At 37.7% G+C, this 27,206-nt stretch overlaps 1 long non-coding RNA gene across 4 annotated transcripts in view; it reads right to left on the bottom strand.

The window, feature by feature from the left end:
• Positions 1-2,828: 2,828 nt before the first annotated feature.
• The window catches only part of LOC117655011 (uncharacterized), a 44,216-nt gene continuing 19,838 nt past the window's right edge, over positions 2,829-27,206 (bottom strand). For 3 of the 4 annotated variants that reach the window (XR_004588489.3, XR_004588488.3, XR_004588490.3), the window contains 3 exons: positions 12,809-12,866; positions 11,691-11,791; positions 2,829-3,100 (listed from right to left, as the gene is read on the bottom strand). This is a non-coding gene — a long non-coding RNA (uncharacterized LOC117655011). The remainder of the gene's footprint in view (positions 3,101-11,690; positions 11,792-12,808; positions 12,867-27,206) is intronic. The other variant, XR_004588491.3, reaches the window with a different exon arrangement.

The following is a 27,206-nucleotide window of genomic DNA, read 5'->3' as shown; positions in this document are numbered from 1 at the left end:
GCACTGGCCTTTCTATTATTATTCTATTGCTTTCATTCAGTGGACAGTTTTATAGATTGTTTCAGTTCATCAGATTGTTTCAAATGTAATATAGCATTGAACATTATGTATTATGGTAAATATTCTCATGTATCATCTTAATTTTTTAAAAAATCCCTAATTAATATATATTAAAGTTTAATTTATGAACAGGGGAGCACAACTAAAGTAATTTAACAGATAATTTACTAAGATTTCAAAATATTATTGAAAATAAGGTAAATTCTCACATTCTTACTTCCCAAAGGCTTACTCTATTGGTTTCAGTATCTTCAAATAAATAGCACAATATTTAAAAAATTAAGAAATGAAGGGAAACACTTAGAGATTTGACTGAATTTTAAAAATTATATAATACATAAATCAGTATCCGTTGGGCCTTATTTAGTTAGCCAAGTACGATGCAGAAAAAACCCTAACCTTCCCATACTACCACCTCTTACAATACTAGACAACACAGTATCAACAGTAGAGACCTTCAAATTTCTAGTTTCTATCATATCTCAAGACCTAAAATGGACACCTAACTTCAAAAATATCATCAAAAAAGCACAACAAAGAATGTTCTTTCTGTGCCAACTCAGGAAGCTCAAACTGCCCAAGGAGCTGCTGATACAGTTCTACAGAGGAATTATTGAGTCTGTCATCTGCACCTTTATAACTGTCTGGTTTGGTTCTGCAGCCCAACAAGACAGACACAGATTTCAGAGGCTAATTAAACTGTAGAAAAAACAATTGCTACTAACCTGCCTTCCATTGAGGACCTATATACTGCACGAGTCAAAAAGAGGGCTGTGAAAATATTTACAGACCCCTCGCATCCTGGACATAAACTGTTTCAACTCCTACCCTTAAAACGACACTATAGAGCACTACACACCAGAACAACTAGAACAAGAACAGTTTTTCCCAAATGCTCTCACTCTGCTAAACAAATAATTCCCTCAACACTGTCAAACTATTTACTAAGTTTTCACTATTATTAATCTTGTCATCGTTCCCACCACCCATCTCCTTCCACTTATGATTGTATGACTGTAACTTTGTTGCTTGTATCCTTACGATTTATATTGATATTGTTCCTGATTGCTTATTTGTACCCTATGACTATCATTAAGTGTTGTACCTTATGATTCTTGATGAACGTATCTGTTCTTTTATGTACACTGAGAGCATATGTACAAAAGACAAATTCCTTGTGTATCCAATCACACTTGGCCAATAAAGAATTCTAAATGGAGCCAGTCAAAAATTATGATTAAATATATGAAGAATTTTTGGTGTTCTGATAAGAATGTAACAGTGAGAATTTCAATGGAAGAGGAATATTATATTTATGCAGAATGTTATATTCAAAGAAAACCAGTATAAAGTATTTTATTGTTGGCATATTATCCAAATCCTGGTCACTAAAGTGGATAGCTAGTTTTCCAAAAATTAGTAGAAAAGTAATGTGGAGTCCTTGATGCTCTCAGTTTGATTGTTTACTTACAGACATTTCATTACCTGACTAGATAACTTCATCAGTGCTATTGAATATGGGGTTTGCCCCCTATTTATATACAATAGTTTGTCTTGCTACTGTTTGTTCCCTGTTTATACACAACAGCTTATCTTGCTACTGTTTATGGCATGTAGTTTTCTCCTTGGTTATTCCTTTATGTATTGTTTTCTGCTTAATTGTTTGTCTGGTATTAATCCCCATTTATTTGGTTGTTGTCAGGTGAAAGCAAATGAACCACTCATGAAGTGTTTCAACAGTAGTTTATTGGTAGCCAGCTATTTTAAACCAATTTTCTTGCTAACTGCATTCACTTGGGAAGGGTAGGATAAGGCTTCAGGGATTTGGGGAGACGGCCAATCTGTGCTGCTTACTGCAGTGTAATTACTCTAAACTCAAGTCCCTTTTAACCCCTCCCTCCAATCTTCAATCATAGTTGTAGGTTGCTGGATGGAATTGTCTTTTTATTTCCTTTTTAGCTTTTTACTATTTCTTTTGAATGGTATGTAATTGTGATTTTTGTCTGTATATTTATTGATGGCTTATTTGTCTGAATTGCAAGCTTCCAGGAATCCCCTAGGGTTTTTAGTTTTGGTTTGGCTTAGGATTCTCCCAATTTCTCAGTTGAAATATGGCTAAGTTATTGAAAATATGTTTATTTGAAACTATGTTTGACTCTGAAAGAAATACAATGATCAGATTAAATCATTTTTCACCTGTTCTGGCAATGTAGTAAAAGTCATCTAGTTTGGAAAATTATTCAAATTGAAAAGAAATCTTAGAAGATATATTTCCATTTCAAACTGTGGTATTTTTATTAAATTTTACTAATCCGCTATGTGTTACAAAATATACTGATTTAGCACTATACATGCTAATTGCTGCAAGAATATTCCAATAAAAGGCTTAGCATACTTTAACAGTTGATCTTTTCTATGGAAAAATGGTTATCTAAGTTATGGGAACATGCTTAATGTCTTGAATAACTTATCTCAAAAGTAAATATGGAACAGAATTTATTTCAAATTGGAAACTATTCCTAGATTACAATTCAATACAATGCGAGTTTCCATTCTGCATAAAATTTATATTTTAATTTTAATTTTTTATTTAATTTAGATTTTCTAAATTAGGATAACTTTTAGTAGCACAGAATTTATTGCAATTCACAGATTCCTGATATTTATGTTTTGCTTAGAGCTTAATGGCATTTTTCAAACTTTTAAAACAACAGAGTACATTCTGTTATTCACAATTGACTAATGATACTGAAAGATTCTCTATGACATTTGTAAATGCATTGTTTATTCATCTGCATTCTGGTCCTTTATCCTTTCTTTTGTCCTTTTCCTTCCCTGCTTATATATTTCTTCTAAAATGTCTAATAAAAATATGGTAAACTGCAAAAACAAAAGAAGTTTGATTTTATGCTAACAAGTGGTTTATCAGTTAAAAGTGATGAGTCATTCCCCATCTTCAAAACTCATTCATACTGCAGAAAGACTGGGGAACTTCAACTGGTGATTGGTGGCCAGAATGTAGAGTGGCATTCATCTGTTTCTGCAGTAAGTAATGGGAAACAAGACACTGAGGTTACTCAACAGACAACTGCTATTCTAGTACAGGCAGATATTCTAGTGAAATGAATTTTCCATATTTCTTTCACTCCTCCTTTTGTTCGTTTGTTTTATTTGTATTCTGCCTTTATTATATTTACAAGTAACTCCAGGCAGCAAACATATCCAACATACCTTGATTTGGATCATGTGGCTTGTATGATTGTGTTTGTCACTGCCACAGGAGATAAGGGTATCTGGGGTTTTATATTGTTGGTTTTTAATACTGTATGATGCTAGGAGTCACATAAGCAAACAAATAAATTAATGTATCAACATTTTAAAGGCCTAAGTAGAGTTACAAGCAACAACAGTCAATAAATTTCCAAATCTTGACCAATCATTCCATTCTAGTTGGCACATAAATTTGTTCTTTAGAAAGTTTGCTTGGATATATTCATGAAATTTACTTTGGATGAGGATCTTGTTCAACTTCTTGTTGAAGGCTGATAAATCTAGGAAGATATGAATGTTTCAGATGCCAAAAATGGGTACTTTAAACTGGGGTAAGTAGCAATAATGGAGGGGTAAATCCAGCAGAAAGAACATCAGTTTAGCATAGTGCTCATGTTCTTTCTATGGCAAATGATATTTATTATAGTGGTCTGAAAAAAATCAAAGAAAGATCCATCATTCCATTTCCAGTTTACCACAGCTGTTGATAAATTTGAATCAACTTGGTTGATTCAATTTCTTGGAGAACTTACATGAAATTTTAAAATTGTTTGTTAAAATAAACTATATTTAAAATTTAACTACCTACAGTTTCTGATTTGGATGTAAGATGTTATGAAGTTTCTTAGCTGCTAGTTGTGCCATATTCATGAGGAGATGGCATAAACATGTGCATATAATATGGGAGCTAGAACATTGCTTATATACAGTATGTATCAGTGGTGCCTAACCTTTTCCGGACCGAGTGCCCAAAGCGTGCGTGCATGCATGCAAATGCGGGAGCACGTGTGCTAACCCCCAAAATTCAAAGTGCCTGCAGGCCCCATGCATGCGCTCCGCCTCTGTGCATATGGACGTGCCCCCCACAAGCGCACACGCCCCCCACATGCACCCCGCTCCCCCGCATGCATGCAGGCTCCCCCACATGTGCCCCACCCATGCTTGCCCATGTGGCCCCCCACATGCGTATCACCCCCTGCATTCATGTGCACCCCCACATGTGCCCGCCCCACATGCACAGCAGAGACCTGATAGCCAGCGGGAGGCACAAGTGCATGCACGGCAGAGCTGAGCTGGGGCAATGGCTCGCATACTCATAGAGAGGACGCTGCGTATCACCTCTGGCACCCGTGCCATAGGTTCGCCATCATGGGTATATATGTTTAGATGAAAATAATTTATACATTCTTCAGGTTTGGTTGGTTTTAAAGGAAGCAAAAATGGAGATCTGGTAGAACAGCTAGAATTTATTATTGCCTCCTGTAAAACATACTTGGACTGGCAGAAGATACTTCCATTACTAGTTTCCAAAAATGATTGTTCATTTTTTAAAAAAAATATTTAACTATTATTTTGTTGGCTTATCTTAAATGGAAACATATATAATTTCATCCAACATTAGGATGCAGGGTCATAGTATGCTTTGCATTAATAGTTGGGTCCAAGGAATGGAAGAATGTTGCCAATAGGTGCTCCTTTTCAGATAGGTAGATGCAGAAATAAATTGTAACTAATCCCCACTTTATCCTGTTTTCAGTAATCCCTTTGACATTCTACTTCCCTTCCATCCTACTGATGTGGCTAATTACTTAACTACCTATAATTAGCCAGATGAAAAGGTGAGAAGTCATAGACTGTGAGCTTAAGGCATACAGCTAGGCAAAAGAAACAGTATTGCAATGAGAAATAAGGATATGTTGGGCACTAAAGCTCTGCCTTCTGGTAACAATAAACTCTGATTAACATGAAGGCAATGTATGGGGCTGCCTAAATGTTCTACTGAAATTTTATGAACTTAAAACATTTTTCTTTTCTTTCTTAAAAGACAGACTTGTGGACTGATGGCTCTACTGTTAGTAAGAAATATTTGTTGCAGCTAAGTAAACCAATTACTAATCACTTAAACTAGCCTTTCCCCCTTGGTTGACAGGTAAGATTATATATTGTAGCAACTATAAAATAAAATGGAATGCAAGCATATAGAGTAATGAGAGTTATATTAACTGTTTGTCTGAAATCCTGCGTGAACAGAAAGGTACAGAAGCAGTAAAGCTGCCAGATTAATAGGGCCATGGGCAAGATATCATGAAACCCAATCCCAAATACATTTATAGAAGTTCTTGTTTTTACTGATAGCCACAAAGAATTTTTAAAGACGCTTTTGGGAACTAAGGATGCCCAATGCTCTTTAAAACACAGAAGATAAAGGAAAAGATGTAATGGCTAATAAGAAGAGAATGAATGGTAGACAGATAAAGGAAGAAAAAAGCTACGTTTTGTGGAAGAGAACAAAATGCACTGAATTATGATTTCCAAACTTATGTGTGTGTGTGTATATGTGTGTCTTTGTTTTTAACACTATCTTAACATTCTTGGCTCAGTGGCTAAGATGCTGAGCTTGTTGATTGAAAGGTCGGCAGTTCAGCGATTCAAATCCCTAATGCTGCGTAACAGGATGAGCTTCCATTACTTTGTCCCAGCTTCTGCCAACCTAGAAGTTCGAAATCACGTAAAAAATATGCAAGTAGAAAATAGGGACCACCTTTGGTGGAAGATAACAGCATTCCGTGTGCCTTTGGCATTTAGTCATGCTGGCCACATGACCATGGAGGCATCTTCGGATGGCACTGGCTCTTCGGCTTTGAAATGGAGACGAGCACTGCCCCCTAGAGTCGGGAACGACTAGCACATATGTGAGAGGGGAACCTTTACCTTTAACATTCTTGAAAAAGAAAATAGCTGTTGAGAAGATATCAGTGCATTATAATTGTTCAATTTTCCTTTTCATAAAGCAATTCAACAAACTAGGCACATGAAGGTTGTGACTTCTAATGATAATGACTGGAATTACAGGTAGTGGTCTGATAAATTAATCTGCCCTCAAGTCTATTTCTCAGTTGACAACAAAGGAAGCATCTGTTCCCAACCAGCACCGAATTTTCAAGGAATCATGAGTGCTATGGAACAAATTTCATGAACATTTTTTATACAATAGGATAGTTTTATCTGTTTTACAGTCCATGAAAATGATTTATGCAGACTTGCAGGTGGATTATGAGTTTAAAACAAGTTCTAACCACCCAAACAGATGTCTCTTACCTCTTTTTTTTTTTTAATTTTATGAGTTCCATTTCTCCACCCTGGCATCAACTATAATATCTAAAAGAAATTCATTAAATTATCCCCCCACTTTTTTTTGCCTGGAGTGAGGAGAACAACTTCAGTGTGTTTCTTGTTGGCTGTCATTTATTCTATAATTACATCTAATCTACACTTGGACCCTACCTTCCCAGGAAAGCAGCAATCTTGTGAGTGACATTTCCAAAGCGGACCTCAAACTGATAATTTACTAGAGTAATATATCATCAGAGCAAGGTGCTTTAATGATGCTTCTCTCAAAAGATGGCACTTTTCAATGAGTGGCTATATAATTGAGTAGCAAAAGATATGCCAAAGAAGCTGGATGTTCTGGAATATTACAGGCCTGCCTCCAGGTACAACTGGTTGATGTGATCCTGCTTTTCTCAGTTTATATTTTTTTAGTTTCTGTGCCTAGGTCTTCACACTTGATCATCAAACTGTGTCTCCTTGACAACTAAACTTTTCAAAGATTACAGGGGAAAAAAAGTTTCCTTCAGCCCTGGAGCTGTTTAATGCTTTAAAATGTCAAGGAAAAGATCCTTTGGTCCCAAGAGTGGGGAAGATAAGGAGGTAAGGGACTGAAAACAGAATATTTAAAAACATATTTACAAAATAATTCAGCACATTAGGCAGCTAAAGCAGAACATCTTATATTAATATGTAAAAAAAGATTGCTATTGCTTTCATTTCAGTAACAGCCTGGTTCAAGTACAATATTAGAGGCAACCTTGTTTCACTACACCTTTACTGTACTAGTAGATTAGTAAATGACCCTCAGAGCTAAATATTCTGCCCTAAATTTCTGTAGTCAAATAAATACATCTCTCATATTATTCTGGAGCACCTCTTCCAGCCAGAGCAGATCATAAGACCCTTATTTCCTGTAATGGAATGCAACTCTTAACTGAAAAAGACAATAGTGAACCAATAGCCTTAATGAAAGGCTTTGTATGTTCCCCGCCTTGGCTGCAGTATGCCTGAACTGAACAGATGTCAAGGATCACCTTCAAGCTTGATGCACTCTGGTTGCTCTGTCCTCTGTGCCCCATTGTTTATCTCAGCTAAGCTTCCATTATGATGTACAGGAAGCGATAGTATTGGGAGCATTTTTTAATCTTTAACCTAGTACAAAGGAATTTATCATTTTTTGTAGCAGCAAATATTCCTAATGACCCAGAAGATATGTATATAGTAAGAAGAGTATATTGAGGTAGAATTTGCCACAAGGGTGACTACCTGTATTACAGTGTATATTTGTGTCTATTGCATACTGGTAGCCTAATTGATGGGGTGAAAGTAGCAAAGAAAGTTTACTTTATTATGTCTACTACATCTTAAAGCTATGATCTTATCGTCATTCAGCTGGAAAATGATGCCAGGAGAGTGCTGCTAAATATATGCCTTCTTGACAATTTTATATCATGATTTATAAAGGCTAAGGGGGGGAAGTGAGGATTGACTGATTGATCCAGGGATTGGATAATTGTCTTCTTCAGATGGAGCGGTCCCCACTGCTATGTATAGCTCTTCTGGAAAACTTTATCGCTCAGAATTTTTTTTGAAGATCACTCCCTTTGGAGAAACATGCTTTAAAGTGGCAGCATTGGAAACATCCAGCCTAAGTTGGGCGTTTTTCTGGAATGCTGACATAAAGGTTGGTAGTTACTAAAAGCAAACAAACAAACAAAAAAGAGTAGTGTATGGAAGACACTGGTGAATTTGATTTATTTTATTCAGGCTACAATCTTAGTTGACTTCATGAATGATCTTTCTTACGGAAGAGTCAAAGGAGGTACTATTCTGCTTCTTCTTCTCCTCTCAGTTTTTAAAGGCTGAAATAGAAGACATCAATGCTCCTACTTCTACCTCCAGGGGTGATTTGAGATAATGGCTCTAACATTTTGTCCCATTGGCATTTATTCTGTTGATTATAGAAAGGTGCTATTTTATCTCCATTAATTTGAAGCTATTAGAAATGGACATAAAATAATATAAAATGAAGTATCATCAATACTTTTTTAAATACATTTCTTAAATCTCAGTCACATATGGATGTACAGGGCTGAAGTGAATGCCAAGAAGCAGAAATAGGCTGAAATGAAGTCTGTTGAGACAAGTTCTTACCAACAATATAAAAACCCCAGAATTTTTGGAAGTTGATGTTTCTTATTATTGATTGGAACATAGTTTCATTATAAACAAGGTACATATCCTGAATATACTTATAGGTTTGTTAGCCTTGCAAAGTTGGCCAGACAAGAAGCATAAAATTCTAAATGTAAGGTTATATTAACAGAATCTTCCAAGCTTGAAAATACATCTGTCCCCTATCATCTTTACAATCCAAGAAGTTAGAGAGGGTCCCTTCCAGAGGTGGGCTGCTGCCGGTTTGCACCGGTTTGGGTGAACCGGTAGTTGCAACCAGTGGGTGGCACCCCCACCCATCTGCACCCACCTGCCCCGGCACTATCCCGACCTATAGAACCATGTTTTTGAAGCTGTGCGCATGTGTGGAAGGGCGCCCTCGTGAGCGAAGCAAGCGGGTGCGGGTATGTGCTCACATTTTTGATGCTGGCCGAATTGGTTGTTAAACCACCACCAGCCCACCCCTGGTCCCTTCTGCGACATTTGCCATTCCTACATTCCTTTTGTGAGCTCAGGTGCCATTGTCTGACTGTTGTCTAATCTGCAATGCTTCCATCTGTCTCCCAAACTCATTTGCACATACTATCACATCTTTGTCATTGGAGGCTTAAGTAATCTAGTCCCAGTCCAGTTCCAGATTTGGTAAGTGAAGTTATTAAGTGGACAAGGCAAAAATCTTTTTTGTTATCTCTGTCTGAAGTCTGGATGGTTTACAAAGTTAAAACATAAATAGTACAAAAAACCCTAAGAGATAAAAACTATAAAAGCATTAAAAATATTAAAACAAAATGATTTTAAAAACATACAATAGAGTCAATGGAAGAACACGGTTGATTCAGGAGCAGCACAATCATTTTATACAACTATCTGATCCCACAGCCATGTTTTCAGGCCATTCCAGAAGGCCATCAAGATTGGGGCCATAGGGTAGATGCAGTGGCAGAAATGGCTCTGCTCCTGGGTCCTGCCAGGTGATATTCTCTATTGGATGGAACCTGCCAAACACCCCTTTCTGCTGGACCTGAGGGGATGGGTAGGTGTATCTGGGGAAAGGCAGTTATTCAAATAATCTGATGCCATGCCATGTAGGGCTTTGTGGGTCATTGGGAACTGATTGGAGTAAGAACAGAAATGATGGAAACAAAAAAAAAATGTATGTGAGTAAATGGAATAGTTAGCAAATCATTTAATTATAAGCAGGGCGTATTAAAAGAATACATAATGTTCTTTTGATTGTTTATTGAATTCATGGGAAATAAATAAGGAATGCTTGTGATGATGCTGGAAGGCTTTGGGTTGGAGATGAGAATGTACTGTGGTTTTAATTGTGCACCTGAATGGTTTGTAGTGAAAGTGTGTGATGAAATAAGTAACACGAAACTGAAAATTAGTGCATCAAAGTTGAAGGTAGTTATGCTTGACATGGAAAAATGGAATGATCAGTTACATGTTATATATAAATAGTGAAAAAAATGGAGTGAATAGATAAATTTGTGCTCATAGATAACATATTAACTAAATATGGGTAAATGAAGACATTTTAAGATATGCAAATCATTGTAGGAAATCTGTTATAAATAATGAATATCAAAAGAATAAAAATGTTTTGGTGTTTCTGTTTATTCTCTTTATGAAGGTAAGTAGGCTAATAAGGATAAATATAAAAATAAATTGAATACAGTGGGAATGATTTACTTAAGATGTAAGAGAGGTCAAGAATGGTTGTGAATTAATATGGATTGGATATGTAAGTCAACCATCAATATGAAAGAAATAGAGTGACGTTTGGCCTCCTAGAAAGAATTAGTGAGGATCAGGTTATAGATATATATATGAAGAATGAATGGATTAAGAGGAATGGGAAGATTGAAAATACAGTAGTAGAGGATATGCTCAGGAAGACATTAATGAATAATTTAAAGAATAAAAGGCACATTCAACGAATGTGATAAAAACGTGATGGCGAACCTATGGCACGCGTGCAGGAAGTGGCCAGTGGCTGGGCATGCCAGTTGTCACATGTTGCTCTTCCGAGTTCCGGTGCTCCAGCTGGTCTTCACGTGCGTGGGAGTGCCAGAAACCGGAAGAGCAGCTGTTCTTTGTGCATGCAAGCACAGCAGAAACTGAAAGACCAGATGACTGGCATGCATGTGCATGCTGGAAACCGGAAACCGGTTTTCAGCGCTCCCACGCATGCATGTGCTCCTGTTTTGGCACTCGGTGCTGAAAAGGTTTGCCAACATTGTGATAGAAGCACACCTGCCAAGGACAGAGAAGTGTATTGAATACTGTTGATATAGATTATTTTTCACTATATTTCCATTTCTTTTTCTTAGCTCATGTTTTTAATTTCTTACAACTGGTCTGTGCTCTAGATACAATATTGTTTATCCTGAAAAAGAATAGCACAATGGATAAGCATGTATATGTATATACATAGGTCATTCTGCACCTGAATCTTAAATCTTTAAACCTTCACATAGATGCACCTGTTGCTTACCATGTCATGTTACTTGAGAGTCATAGCTAATTTCCAAACACATGCTCCAAACACACAGGAACCAGATAATGAAGTCTATAATATTTTGAACTTTCTCTCCTTCTACACAGTGACAATAATCTTCCTGAACTTCAGGATAGAGATAAGGAATGGTTAGGCCTATTTTAATGCTGGTGCTACAGAACTTTCAATTCAGATCTTTGTTTGCTCCCTCTCTCATATTATTGATATATTAGATGCATAAAAATGCAACAATGACAACATTCCAAGGCAAGGAAAACCTTACCAGAGAAATTGTACATTAGTATCTTTAGCATTAGATTCTTGTAATGTCCTGTGTATCGGGCTGCCTTTTAGAATAGCTTAGAAAGTGCAACTAGCAAAGACAGCTATGACTGGTTACTCTGTGGAATCATTGTGCCCCTAAAATTACTAACCTGAAATCTTCACTGACTGTCAATTAAGTTATTGAAAGCTTTGAAGCTTTGGCTAGTTTTCAAGATGTTGTAGTTGGCTTATAAACAGCCAGGAGCTTAGATTTTATCAGAAACTACCTGCTTCTTCATAGGCCTACCTGCTATTTATGTGGTGGTGAAGATGTCCTATGATCATAACACAGCAGGCTGCTGATCTTGCAGGGAATTCTTGGTAGTGGTGCCTGTCAGAGTGAATAAACTTTGAGGAGAAATGAGGTTATAGTTCTCTAAGCTTTCTTTTCAATTAATCATGGGTTTTTAATCAGTTGCCACTAATTTTGCTCTTTATTTAAATGCTGGCTTTAGAATTTTCTTTTATCATTTTAGTGGTTTCAAAAATTATATTTATGAAACTTGTTTGTAAGAAAGCAGGTAGGATGAATTAAAAGAATGTGCTTCTTTTGCTCTGATTTATGTATAAAATTTGGGAGCCCTCTTTTACTATTACTATTACCCTCTTTTACTCCCTCTCCTGAATTAGGATAAAGAGGCTCTTCAGTTGAGGAAGTCCCTTTTTTGTGTCTGCCCACAACTTTAAAATTAGAGAGAGATTTTGAGCCTGCAGATAATAGCTGCTGTTAATGTAGTATATACAAATGGAAGAAGACTGTTTTAATGTATTGTTATATTACACATTCCAAGAAATGGAGCAGTTTAATCGTCATTTAGAAGTAAATATTTCATTTAGCATCCTGAGTCATGTTTTCTGAAGATAAAGCACATTGTTATTATGACTCAGCCTTCTGTATCAGTCCTATCTGAGAAATGAATTTATGTGGGTCCAATCTGACTGTTCTGTTTTGAGAACTAACAGATCATAATGGAGCCAGTATTTCGTCATGTTTATGGCTTTACCAAAAGCAATATCAGACATTTATGACTGTGTTTTTCTTGGTCAATGTGACCAATTGACGTTTTGGATTACATGAATTAATGTTAAATGAAAGTCTCAGTATGTTCTTGATGTCTACATTCTTTGTTTTTTTACACTGTGTCTTTTTGAAAAAAGTAACTGGCCAAACCAGACCTGCTATGTGGTTATGAAATCACTTAATATTTCAGCAAAATGCCTGTCTTGACAGTACCTATGAATTAACTCTTTCATGCCAGAGGCAGAAGCAATTAACCAGGCTGTTTTAATTATGCCATTGTGTGGCTAAATTATTTCACACCTTTGTCAATGCAAATTTAAACAGTTTGCTTTGGAATTTCTTACCTGGTGATTTTCTTGTCACACCCTAAGCTCTTCCTTAGTATGGAAAATATGCTTGGCCCTAATCAGATAATAATATATCATTAGGTATGAGATTTTAGGCAAATAAAAATGGATCTTTGGAGAAATGATATCTGTATTACTTTGAATCAAAAATACAAATTGTGTGAGCTATCTCAGTTTTTCCCTCACACCTTAGTACTCTTACAACCTCCAACTTATTTATTAGAAGTTATCCGTTCTTTATTATTTTATAAGTAACTGAAGGTGGCAAACATACACAATACTTATTCCTATTTTTTCCACAACAATAGCCCTGCGAGGTGGGGTGGGCTGAAAGATAATGACTGGCCCACAGTCATCTAGTTTTTCATACCTAATGCAGGACTAAACAGCTTCCTGGTTTAGGCCAATTCTTTAACCACTATACTCAGTTGGCTTTCATTCCGTAAACTCTATCAAAACAGCTCTGTCCTTAATACTTTTTTTCCCAAGTTGGATCAAAATTGCTTTCAGTTTCGGAAACCTCTTTTTCCACTCTTAATTTTGTTAATGCCATATCGACATCTTCATTCATTTCTCTGGTTGTTATTTCCATCTCCATTGCACAAACATATTTTGTAATATCCCTAGTATAATATATTTTCCTAGTGTTTGTTGTTTTAGCGATTGTTGCTTTTTTAGTAATAGCCATCTCTCTATCTCTTTTATTTGTCCAAACAAGAGAAAGCAAAAACAAAAGGGAAAAGTCTCCTCTTTTTATTTCTTTTTCTTTGTCTAAATTCTTAAATCATTAATCCAATTTGATCCCTTCAACAATCTATGAACTTTAAAGACAATCCCTTGATTCTTCATTTATAAAAATCAATCATTTCTCTTAAAGAATACAAACAATCCTTTTTCCCATGAAGCTCTATAATATTTATTTGCCGGTATATATATATATTTGTTTGTTTATTCAAAAATACTTCAAAATAAGCAAAATCCAAATTCAACCAAACTTTTTATCCATTTTGAATTTTTGTGTTTTTTAATTCTTAGAAAGTTTTTTTTGCTGCAGGTTATTTTAAATCATTGTACTTATTTCTTTCTATTTCTCGGCCCCTGCTGTAGGATCACTCACCAGAAGGTCTAATTATTCTGCTGCTCCAAAGATTTCTGTGGCTTTTAAACAATTAGAATACATTTTAGGAAGAAAAGTTAGGTAAGACTGAATGTCCATTACAGGCTCTACTTAGGCTGCAAACATGATCTTTCTGCTTCAGCTTCTAGGGCTCTTATTCAAGAGTTGCTTGCAGGGTTCTTCAAATTTTCTCATGAGAAGCTGCCTTCTAAAACATATATGGGCAACCTCTTTAGGTTTTCCTTATTTGGAGAAGCACCATCGAACCAGGCTTCCTGCCCAGTCATGGTTCTACACCTTAGCATCATCCCTGCTCTTTGGAGATACACCAGTTTGCCATTTTTCCACCCAGAATCTTCATTGTTTCCAGTTCTTAGACAGCAGAATAAGATTTAAATTCCCAAAGGCAGAATAATTGTGATTAAAGAACAAACAAAGCATTAGCTCACACTACTGACTGAACTAGTAATCTCACAATCCTTTTATTCAGGATGCTGTCACCTCCTAGAGATCGTTGGGAGCTGAAGAAGCCTTACAGAAATCAGTGAATTAACTAGAATTTGAAAGCAAGAGATTCTTGGAAGAATTACATAGCCGTATTTCATTATTGTCAGGAATAGACACTAATATTAGAGTTTAAATTGCTTAACGCATTGTAAGCCACCCTGAGTCTCCGGAGAAGGGTGGCATATAAATCAAACCAATAAATAAATAAATAAATAAATAAATAAATAAATAAATACATACATACATACATACATACATACATACATACATACATACATACATAATCTGGAGGTCCATCAACTGTTCTTTTCCAATTGATCTTTATCCTTTATCTGTCTTGTTCTTCTTGAGCTTGAAATTGTATGTCATGAAGTTCATATAATTTATAGCATTACAGAATTATATCAAGATAGTTTTTTTTTATTTAGCTGTTGATTTAAGATGAGGAAAGCCAAGGTCATGTCTTCCCCCAACCATGGAAGCTGCTGGATTACTTGGGATGATCTCCCTCCTGAACCTTTATCAAACTGCTGGTGGAGGCGGGGGAGAGGAATGGGAGGATTTTTTTAAAAAAATCACACTGAATTCTGTAGGAAAGGTTGGATATGGAGCAGCATAGCTACATGTGCAACTGTCCCTGATACTGCTATGAAGCAGAGATCACACAGTATTGTCATAGTTCATACTCGTCTACTTCCCAGCCCTAAAGTTGTGAATGCAATTAGAGCCCTCTTACCAAAACATCTATTTAGCCTTCTGCTTTACCAGTGGATATGCAAATGTCTTGGGAAAGTTCACAACATTCTTTGGAAGGTATTAATTGACTTCATTTTGAGGATCTGTGGGTAAGGATTCTATTGCTCTCCAGTTCTTGCTGAACGATAACCCTGAGCAACCATTCTCATTGGTCACATCAACTAGAGTTAGTGTGATTTATAGTTTCAACAATATGTTATACATCATGTAGTCCCCTTTCCTGTTGAGCCTTTTGGTCATTGGTGTACCTTGTAATTAATCCATAATGTACCGTAATTGTGATATAATCTCAGCAAGTCAAGTGAGAGCACTGATCGATCTCTTTTAAAAATAAAGATGTAGTATATTGAGTGAGAGAAGATATAAATTACAAAAAAGATTAATGTGATTATTCAGCTTTTGGGTATGATCCAAAAGTTTTCAAATTAATATATCTAATAACTGTGCATTTATATTAGCACAAGCATAAACCTGCCTTACAGAAATTATATTAAACCATGAAAGGAGACAGTAATTTTGATAAGGATGCATCTATGTAGATTTGGGATAGTTCATAATCCATGTATTCCTCACTCAATTACCATCATAGACAAACACAGCTTGTCTCTGTACTTAGCCTTAAAGTCTATTAAAGAATATTATCATGTGAACCTCTATTAGACAGATGAATAAAACATCTAAACTTGAGAATCTGGATTTAATACAGTTCACCTCTTTTAATGTCATGGGATTAATAAAACCATTTTATGCTATCTGGAGATTTCAATCGTACCAATTACAGGAAACTTTTCTCTTAGCCGAAGAATTCTTCAGGTTTATGAAATGTTTACTGTTAATGATCATGAGATGGGTTTTTTTTAAAAAAACTGTTGGTCTGCAATAAAGTCTTCCTCATCAGTGATTTAATCACTGATGAAAGGACTGACATGACATGTCTTATTGAAATCTAGCTCAGTCCAGAAGAGGGACAGCTTTTTCAGAATATGCCGAGTGATGGAAAAACTCTTTCCTGAGAGCTGACTTGTAAAATGGTTGGTGAACTGAATAGGAAATACTGGTTTCCAAAACATTTCTGACATGGAAAACCCTCTGAAGTTCTTTGGGGGTGGGGGTGGGGAATAAGATCTAAAGCATTTGTGGACTTAATTGTAAAATATTGTTTGGAGTGTCAAAGTTGGTTTTGACAGAACATATTTTGTTTAAGATTGTGCAATGAACATAAGAAAGACTACTGTACAGTTTTGGCAAAGAACACTTTGTTTATGGGTTGAATAATTTTACTCAAGTAAATCTGTATAAGCCAACTCCCTTTGGGTAAATCTAGTGCTTATCTGTTTAAAATTTGTATTTAGCTTTTGTTTGGAATTGGATCAAATGAAAATTAAAATTAAAAAGAAATATGCCTAGTGATGTTTGGGTGTAGCATCAGCCAGCACTCTGGAAAGGTAGGGTCAATTGTCATTTGTCTAAAAATTGGTTTTAAGGATCAGTTAGGACTGTTGCTGTTGTACTAGCCTCACTGCTGCATAACAACCTCCCTGACCAAGCTCCCTGATGCTATTTCAGGGCCACCAGTAGAGTTCTTGGACATTTCAATCTAGGAATGAGGTCTAAATTGGATTGAGAGTTAATGGTCAACATGGCAGCTCTGGGCCTATCTCACGTCATCCAGAACCTGATATGGAACAGTAGTCACACTCCAGATTTGGTGTTCCTGCCAGAACAATGAGTATATGATCTGAAATTGGGGTGTCATGATCAGCTCACATCCTGATTTCCATGGGATTCTCTAGTGCCACCTGAACTGCAAGGATGCTCAACCTGTTAGATCAGTCTTCCCCCGAGTACTGATGAAGCTAGGCATGTTTCACAGAGAATTGTTGCACAGTCCATCCAAAGCCTTGGCTGATGCCTGAAATAATGGGTTTGCTAAGGTATTGGATTGGACTGAACCCATGCACCCATGCAACCTCTAACCTCTCTCCATAGTTTATAGACTAATTGAGGGAGATGAAATGAGAGATGATATATCTGGAGTGTTTCTGGTGCTCAGCTAAGGATGAACATGATAGAATGCAGATTAGTGCTGCTATTAAGGACTATCTTCTAACGATAAGGGTAATGAAGCAACATAGTTCCCTGCCTTTATTGCATTTGTAAATTGCTGCCCTGCAGCTTTGTTTTGGGTGACATGAATCTGTCTAAAGACGTCTAGGGCAATCTTTTGCAGGACATGTAGAGGAATTTGCCATCATTTGTTGGAAAAATCACTTGAATTTGTTCACAATTAGACACTGGCTGTGATGAGGTCCAAAGGGAATGCATGTGGTAGAGTCTTGCCCATTATCTGTGACCGTTGTTGGACCTGAGGAAATGGATAGGATCTTTAGGACTGAGTTAAGCTAGCTGCTCTTTAAATCCATGCTCCTTTCGGCCTGGGGGTGAGTGATGATGTCATGTGATGGGTTCTAGTGATGGATTAATTCTTTGAATGAAAAGGTTGTTCTTTTATCTCTTAAGTGATCTAGGTTCACCTTCTTCTCAAGGAGCCATCACTGAACCCCAGCATCCTGGACAATTTTCATCCAGTATCTAACCTTGTCTTTGGGCAGAGGGTGATTGAGAAGATGACTGTATAACAGCTTCAGAAGCCTTGGATGAAATGGATTATCTGGATCCTTTTAGCTAGGATTCAGGTATGGGATGAAAATGGTATTGGTCATGCTTTTGGATGGACAGGCATGGACAGAATGAGGATTGTTTATCCATCCTTGCCCTACTTGCCTACTTGATCCTCTACTTTTCGCCTTTGACACTAGTTTTTTAAAACTCAGATAGTGGAGGCCATTGAGAGTTGCCATGGTCCTGGGAGGACTAGACTTTCTACTTTCTTCCCACACAAATGAAAAACACAAAAGCTTGTGACCTGGCATCATGCCACAGTGTGAGGCAAAGAGTCATATATCCTGTCATTCACTAGCATCCTGATTAAGCCATTTGCGGCCTTGCTACAGCTTTTTATTTTAATATAACTCATTATAGATAACTTTAAGCACACAATACCCTACCTACATTTATTCTTGATGCTCCAACCTTTAGAACTGATGAAAAATAAACTACCATCTTGTGAGACCTAGCTCTGGAAATAAGGAAAGACCTTTGAAATAAAGTTTATACAGGAGTGGATGATGTGATAGGCTAGATACAAGTATTTTAATTTAGTCTGTCAATTGATTAAGACCCACCTACTCAAGATTCAGTATTCATTAGATTCCTATGAAGAGAATTGAGCTTATTTCCAGTTTATGAATCCAAGATGCCTCAAAACAAAATGAAATGTTAATACAAAATGTATTAACAGCAGCTGCTCCAGTTTTCTTTGTTGCTGTTACTACTATAAAATTGCATGAGCCTTATTTTGTCCTGCTTTACATTTTTGGCCCTTTCCTGACTTAGTTGGCAGCAGGATCGGGCCCATTGCACTTCTGTGAATTATTAATATTCTTCAAATGATAATGAAAATACATAATAATTATGATAAACACACCATCTCATTAAAGTAAGAGAGATGAAGTCTTTTGAATTTTTCATCTGAAAAAATAAAGAACATTACATTAATAAGAGTTAATTATATCATTAAATATTTACAATTACTTCCCCCTAGTAGATTTTATTTTTATTTAATATATTTCATTTCTAAATATGTTTAGCACTTTTATGAGAGCTGTCCATAAAAATCACATCAACTTATGGGGTAAAAGGAGAATTAGTTTAATGTATTCATATGTGAATGTATGTGTATGTGTGCATATACACACACTCAAATTCATATATATATCTTGGGGTCTCCCCAAGATACACAAAGAAGGAACCCCACTTAGACCCATAGTCAGCTCCATAGGGTCACTTCTACAAAACCTAGCCAAATTTCTCGCCAAACAACTACAGCCCTATGCAGAATCCATCACCTCATACATAAAAAACTCATTCCAGTTCATAGACATCATAAAGCAACAAAACTTACAGCCCAGTGACCTACTCGTGAGCTTTGATGTCATATCCCTCTTCACCCAAGTACCAATCAAAGAAGCCTTGACAGTTATCCAAAACAAATATAACCCCCCCAAGCACATCTTAGATCTGACCAACCACTGCCTATCCAACACATACTTCATCTATAATGGACAGAAATACAAACAAACAGAAGGAGCACCCATGGGATCACCCCTCTCACCTGTCATTGCCAACCTCTATATGGAATACTTTGAAACCCAAGCTCTAGAAAAATCCGATCACAAACCCAAACTCTGGCTCAGATATGTGGACGACACCTTCATAATCTGGCCACATGGGAAAGAAAAACTGGACAACTTCCTCACACACCTCAACAGCCTACACCCCAAAATACAGTTCACCATGGAAACAGAAGTGAACAACCAACTTCCCTTCCTGGATGTCTTAGTCTACAGAAAATCCAATGGCTCCCTAGGACACACTATATACCAGAAGAAAACACACACTAACCGCTATCTGCACGCACTCTCACACTACCACCCTGCCCAGATCAACTCTGTAGCCAAGACACTCATTTCCAGAACAAAACGCTTAGCTGATGAACAACACCTAAAAACCGAACTACACACCCTCACTAACGTACTCACATCCAATGGATTCCAAAGAAATAAGATCACCAACCTAATCCAAAAAGAAACCCCCACTAAAATCCAAGACAGAGAACAAGAAAACAGCAAGGCCCTCCTCCCATACATAAAAGGCACCACAGACAGAATAAGCAAAATCCTCCACAAACATAACATCAAGACAGCATTCTGCACAAACCGAAAAATATCCACATCCTAAGGAACCCCAAAGACAAAATTGAGTTAGAAAATCAAGGAGTATATGAAATCCCATGCACCGCCTGCCCCACCACATACATCGGACAAACCAACAGACGAATAAGTGCACGCATAGAAGAACACAAGAACTCAGTCAGAAAAGAGGAACCAACTTCTTCCCTGGTCCAACACCTTAAAGCCACAGGACATGATATTGACTTTAAAAAGACCAGAACTATCGCCAAAACTGAACACTTTAACAACAGAATAATCAGAGAAGCCATCGAGATAGAAAAACGCCCACACAGCATGAACAAACGAGACGATACCTCCCACCTACCAGCCATTTGGAAACCCGCCCTTATTGACAAACGAGTCCCTAACACGACGAATGACACCAGACCCACACTCACGAGTGCCACACCTGATGTCACCATCACACATCCACGCAGAAAGCAGACTCAAACCCACACTGATAATGAGCCACGACCAAGGACCAGAAGCCAGACCTCAACTGCATCATTAGCCACTTTAAACCCCTCCAATCCATACATGAAGCAGACTGACACCCACCATGAAGAGCTCGCACGGCCACAAACACGAAGCCAAACAACAACAACGCAGCTCACCAGCTCAAATCCCCCTGCAACTCAGACTAAGCTGAGCACAACCAAGCCCCCACCCAAACAGAACACACCCCCAGCCAATCAGAGCACAGCCAAGCCCCTAACCAATCAGAACACACCTCCACCCAATCAGAACACAGCCAAGTTCCCACCCAATCAGCTCACACCCCCACTAGCAGTTAAAAGGAAGAGACAGCTGCGATCTCACATTGCTCCTGGAAGCACGAAGCCGAGAACACCAGCCTGAAGATGACGACTGAGACTTCGTCGAAACGTCGCCAAGACACTTCCAATTTTACGTGGGAGAAGACCCGAATAACCAAAGACCTACATACACACACACACACACACACACACACACACACACACACACACAAATATTTCATACCATCATATAAAAAATATTTATTTAATAGAATGTATGAATCACTTGGTGTGCATTTGGCTTTAATAATTTATATTTACCACCATGCAATATTTTCACAGGAAATTATGATTAACATTAAGAATTTGATTTTAACTGACAGTAGCTAGGCAAAGGGAAATGCCGAGAAAACAATTCAACTCTTGCACTTTATTAAATACCACACAAGGCTACACGAGGAAAAAGTTGCATGCTTCTAAAGTTATCAACTATCAGTGATTCCAAATTAAGATACAATCTATCGTATTTTTTGGAGTATAAGACGCACCTTTGTACCCCCAAAAAGGCGGTGAAAATCTGGGTGCGTCTTATACGCCAAATGCAGCCCCGCCCACCTGCCAGCCCCCACCCTTTGGACATTTTCGGGCAGTTCCAGGTGGCAGGGATCTGGGTCAGGGCACAGCCTGAGGAACAACCCTCTTCGGGATGGTCTGGGGGGGAATCTGCCTGGCAGCTTCGGGGAACAAGGCGAGCCCTACGGTTTGCGGCTGGTCACCCCTCTGGCCACCCAGCGGGCAGCTTAGGGCAGAATGGTCGCAATGACTTCACTCCCCAGCAATGTGAGGCACCGCCGCCTAAGCCCTCTCCACGCCAAGGAGCTGAGTCGAGCCGAACGGGAGCCCCTAAAGTGAAACGTCCCTCCTTTCCAGCCATTGCTGCCCGGATTCCCCAATGCAATTTTCAGAGCCACGTTTCAGGCAACTGGCGGCCAGTTCCCCTGCAATGTGCAGCGGGGAACTGGGAACCGTTTTGGATTCGGGGAGGGGATTGCAGCACTGCCACTTGAAAGTGCCTTTCTTCCCATTGCACATTGCAGAGCCGCATGGCAATAGGAATGTGCAATGGGAAGAAGAGCACTTTCAGACAGCAGCACTGCAATCCCCTCCCCAAATCCAAAACGGTTCCCAGTTCCCTGCTGCACATTGCAGGGGAACTGGCTGCCCACCACCTGAAACATGGCTCTGAAAATTGCATTGGGGAATCCGGGCAGCAATGGCTGGAGAGAAGGAATGTTTCACTTTAGGAGCTCCCGTTTGGCTCGGCTTGGCTCCTGGGCGTGGAGAGGGTTTAGGCGGCTTCTCCTCACATTGCTGGGGAGTGAAGTCATTGCGACCATTGTCTGCCCTAAGCTGCCTGCTGGGTGGCCAGAGGAGTGACCAGCTCCAAATCGTGGCACCCACCTTGTTCCCCGAAGCTGCCGGGCAGATTCCCTCCCAGACCGTTCCAAAGAGGTTTGTTCCTCAGGCTCTGCTCTGTCCCTCCCCCCAGAGCATGTGAGGGGTCTCTTTGGGGGAAAACGAGTAGTCTCTGCAGATCGCAGGAGCACCCTGATAAGTTTTCTGGAAAAGAACTTATCAGTAATCGATGCCCTCTTTCCCAGCCGAGTCTCTGAGGCACCTCTCGCTTGTAGGAGAGGAGGAGGGCAGCGTAAAGCAGCGCCACCTTAAATGCTGGTAGGCAGAGGTAGAATTCTTATTTTCTTGTTTTCCTCCCCCAAAATTAAGGTGCGTCTTATACTCAGGTACGTCTTATACTCCGAAAAATATGTTATATCTTTTATATTTGTATAACTGTTCCTTGATTTTTTTCAAGTTATGTTGAACTGTTTTCTAAAAAAGCTAGTTCATTAGTAAATTTTATTATTTGAGGTCTAAAGAATGCAAATGTTTCAATGCAAGCGTTCCCTATACTGCTGCCCTCCAGAAATGTTGGTAGTATAATAATGAAAATAATGTCCAGTATAGCCATGATTTGTAAGAATTGTACATATTTAGTATTAACTTATTGAGAGAACATAATTTAGAAAAACCTGGTTTAGGACATTAGCTTAAAACAGGGCTGTCAAATTCCCGGCCTGTAGGCCAGATGCGTCATAGGCTGACCATGCCCACAGCTGGTTTAGTGAAGGGGGAAAAAGTTCCGATACATCACATGATGCCACCGTGACGACATGAGTTTGACATCCCTGGCTTAAAATAGCTGATAACAGGATTCCCTAAAACAATAGCAAATTTACATAAGTGCAGAACTGTCAGTAAAGTCTGGAATTAAAATCTAATACAACTGCCACTCTGTAGACATTTAAAATCCTATATTTCTTATGGGCTAATATTACCATTTGATAGCCAGTTTGGAATAGTAGTTCCTGTCATGTTCATGTTGGAGGCCATGCTGTAAGGCAGGGGTGTCAAACTCACATCATCACAGTGGTGTCACATGATGTATTGGGATGTTTTCCCCCTTCGCTAAACTGTGTGTGGATGTGGCCAGCATGTGACGCATCCAGCCTGCAGGTCAGGAGTTTGACAGTCCTGGTGCAGTGGTGGGTTCCTCCTGGTTTGGTCCAGTTCGGCTGAGCCGGTAGCGGTGATGATATGATGTCACCAAACCGGTTCTCTCCCCCCCGCCCTCCCATCCCCCACCCCCCACGTTATTCTTACCTTTTATTTGGTCCCACCCCCAATCTATTGCTGCCTCCTGAGTCCCAGCTGATGACTAGAGGGAAAAAAACTGTTTAAACTCTTGCCGCGGGGCTTCAAAGGGCCGTCCTACAGCTGATCAGTGTTAAAAGCAAACAAATGAGTCGGGTCGTAAGTGCGAGGACTGGTCGTAAGTGCGAGGACCCTCCAGAAATGACTCTGACCAGCTAGCCACGCCCACCTAGTCACATGACCTCCAAGCCACACCCACAAAATAAGCCACGCCCACAAAACCGGTAGTAAAAAAATTTAGAACCCACCCCTGCCCTGGTGTAAGGTGTTTCTGGATTGAAGGGATTAGCAGATAACAGCAGATTACCCAGGGGACGCCTGGTGAGAGGCTACTTTCATGTTCCTGTCAAGGAGCTAGAGTGAAATACAGGAGCTCACCCATTAAGCAGCAGCACTCACATCTCAAACATTGGCTTGCTAGCCTCCAACCTAGTGTCCTAACCATGTCAGCCATAATTCTTCTCGGAATAGTGGTTAAGGCATCAGACTAAACCAGGACACTGAAAATTATAGTTCTGCCTTAGGCACAAGGCTATCTGGGTGATCTTGGATCAATCACTCTCTCTCAGACCTAGGAAGAAGTGAATTGACAACCACTTTTGAATTTTTGCTAAGAAAACTGCAGGTACTTGTCCAGGAAGTCGCCTGGACTAAAAATAAATTAATAAAATAAGTCTAAAGTGCTCATGACATGGATACTGCCCCTTTTCTGCCAATTCTTTCTCTGCTTCCAGTTATAGTTAAAGAAGTAGATTTTCTTGAATTAAAAAAAAAAAGAGGACTTTGGGCTATCATGATAAGTCCCTCCATGATATGGACAGCTTGACCCAGAGGAGAGAATAATTGGATTTATTATTGAGTATTATTTATAATATAATCTAAATTTAATGAATCCTGTATATCAATCATGCTGAGAAAAAATGCCCAAACTGAATACTACTGCCTTTACTTTTGCATGTGACGTGTCCACACACACACACAAGGTTTGTTTGTTCAAAAACATGATGACATGATGAATGGAAGAGACAAATATTTATTTATTTAATCTGTTATACCTTTCTAGTTCCAGCAATTCAGAGTGCTCAAATAAAGGTATACATAACAATAAAATAAATATAATGATAAAATAAAATAATAAAAGGTGGAGGAACTTGAGAACCATCAAACTTTACCCAGAATTGAAGGACAGTACAAAACTCTACATACTATTAAAACTCTCACTGTATTTATCATTTTGTCTCTTTGTACCCTAAAGTTAGTCCAAACAATGCATTATACCATAATAGGTTTTTTATCAATTATCTAAAACCTGATAATTTAACAAATGCGTAAAATATTTAGGACATTGCTTCTGTGAAATTGAAATTCTCATAGGATTCACATCAGCTTTATTTGCAAAATTGTGGCCATTGCAGAATCCCTGTAATCATGTGATTGTTATTTCTGACACTCCCTGCCAGCTTCCCACAAGCAAAGTCAATGGGGAAACTGGCAGGAAGACAAAACTTAGTCATCTCTGGAGATTTCAATCATCCAGATCATGGTTGTTCCAAATGTGCTTTTCAAAAGGCAACTGGACTTTTTGGGGGGTTTTCCTTGAAGGCATTTCACTTCTCATCCAAAAAGCTTCTTCAGTTCAGTTCAGAAATGAAGAAGCTTTTTGGATGTGAAGTGAAATATCTTCAAGGAAAAAATCAAGAAAGTTCAGTTGCCTTTTGAAAAGCACCTTTGGATCAGAGGTTCCCACTGCTTTTTTGCCTCCCTGTGATCTTTCTGTTGATCTTTTTATGTAAATAAATATTAGTGAAGTTCATTAGCCACCACATTTTTTTATAATAAGTACTCTTCTTACATAATCACAAGACGTTCCAGAGTTGGGGTTAAAAGATTATGATCAACCAAAAATTTAAATTTCAATCTGGTCATTTCAGACTGTGCTACCTTACTTTCAAAGGATAACTCAACTGGCCATATGGTTGTCTAATTAATAAATGAAAGAAATAAAATTATATATGCTGTAACTGTTTAAAAATAAAATAAAGGACATTGTTGATATGAATGAAGCTGATCTGATTTTTGGAGTAAAATTGATGGATCTACATAAGAACTACAGGCAGAGTTGTTATGATTATAAGCCAAAGAGATAAACTGTGTGTGGTTTAGAAAGTATGGTGTCATCTAGATGGAACATACATATGAAATTAAAAATAACAAACTTGGTAAAGTTGCCTACTATGTTCCAGTGAATGGTAATAATAAAGGAGCAGTGATTTGTTTTGAAAATATTATGCATAATTTTAAAGAAAAAAATTATTGTGACACTAAGAGATGGGCAAAACAAGTTGATGCAGTACAGAAACTGGACAATTCAATAATCCAAGAATTGTTGAGAAAAAGATCTCTTAGTTTTGAAAATAATATAAAGTTTAAATTTTTCTTATGCAGACATATTCACATAGTAAAGGAAAGGATATAATTTTAAAAGCATAATTTATTTGACTGTTTCTAATGAAAGATTAAAGACTTAGTTCAAGATAATAAAAATGAAAAGAAGTCCTGAATGGGAGAGAGAATGTTTTTTTGACAATATCAAGAATGGATCTTGGAAGAAAATAGTTTTAGAAGAAAATAAAATATAAGTTTGTTAAATTTTCTTGAGAATGGATTTGGCAAAATTTTGACTGAAAGATTAAAAAGGAGTAAAATTAATGCAACCAATTAGTAAAATTAGTACAGAGTCTATTTTGTAAAATAAATATATGAAGATGACAGGCAAGTAGGGATAATTTTTGCTCTCCATAAATTATTTCACATTTATTAATTTAGGGAAGTATGCAATAACCTGAATAGTCTTCAGCAATGGAATGTTTGTGCAAATATAGAGCTGAATATAATAACAGTTAAGCATGAATGAAAACAAATGGAATGCTTAATGAATGGTTCAGGAGGTAAGGCAAGAATATGTGATATTCCCATATTTCTTTAATGTGTTTATGGATAAATGTGTAAAGAATGTATGATGACATTATAGGTATGCATTTGTTGGGAATGTAACAATCATGTACTTTGGAATGCAGATGATGATGTGTTGTTAATTGAGAACCAAATGATTTTTTTGTTATTGTTAAATAGTATCATATGATGAGAAGTATCAAACTGAAAATGAAACTATTAAAGACTATATGTTTGATACAGAAAACAGAGTGAATGATTGCAAGTTGCATATACATGGTAAAAGTCATAGCAAATTAATGAATTTGTGTACTTGGTAGAATGCTTATTAATGATAAGAAAATGAATAAAGAAATTTTGACACATGCAAATACTGGTAGAAACATAATTAGCAGTGGATTATTTAAAAGAACGCATACTGAAGGAATCAGTTGCCTGTAGTATTTTTTTGCAGTTTGCTATATGGAAGTATCACTGGACAAGAATGAATTAATGATAAATATATGTCGATTAAATGCAACAATGAGCACCCAATTTAAGGACATTTATGTGATTTGATTGTATAGGGTGAGGATTAAACTGCAAAACAAATATAAGATGAAATAACAAATGAGAAGAGAAAGATAAAGATAAAGTTCTGACTGGAAGAATCAATTAGATTCTCAAAAAAGAAAAAAAAAGGC

This window comes from Pantherophis guttatus, chromosome 4 (genome assembly GCF_059756535.1).
Source record: "Pantherophis guttatus breed Tessera chromosome 4, ASM5975653v1, whole genome shotgun sequence".
NCBI lineage: Eukaryota > Metazoa > Chordata > Lepidosauria > Squamata > Colubridae > Pantherophis > Pantherophis guttatus.
Note: the sequence above shows the minus strand (reverse complement) of the source record. Positions and strands in the feature narration are given on the sequence as shown.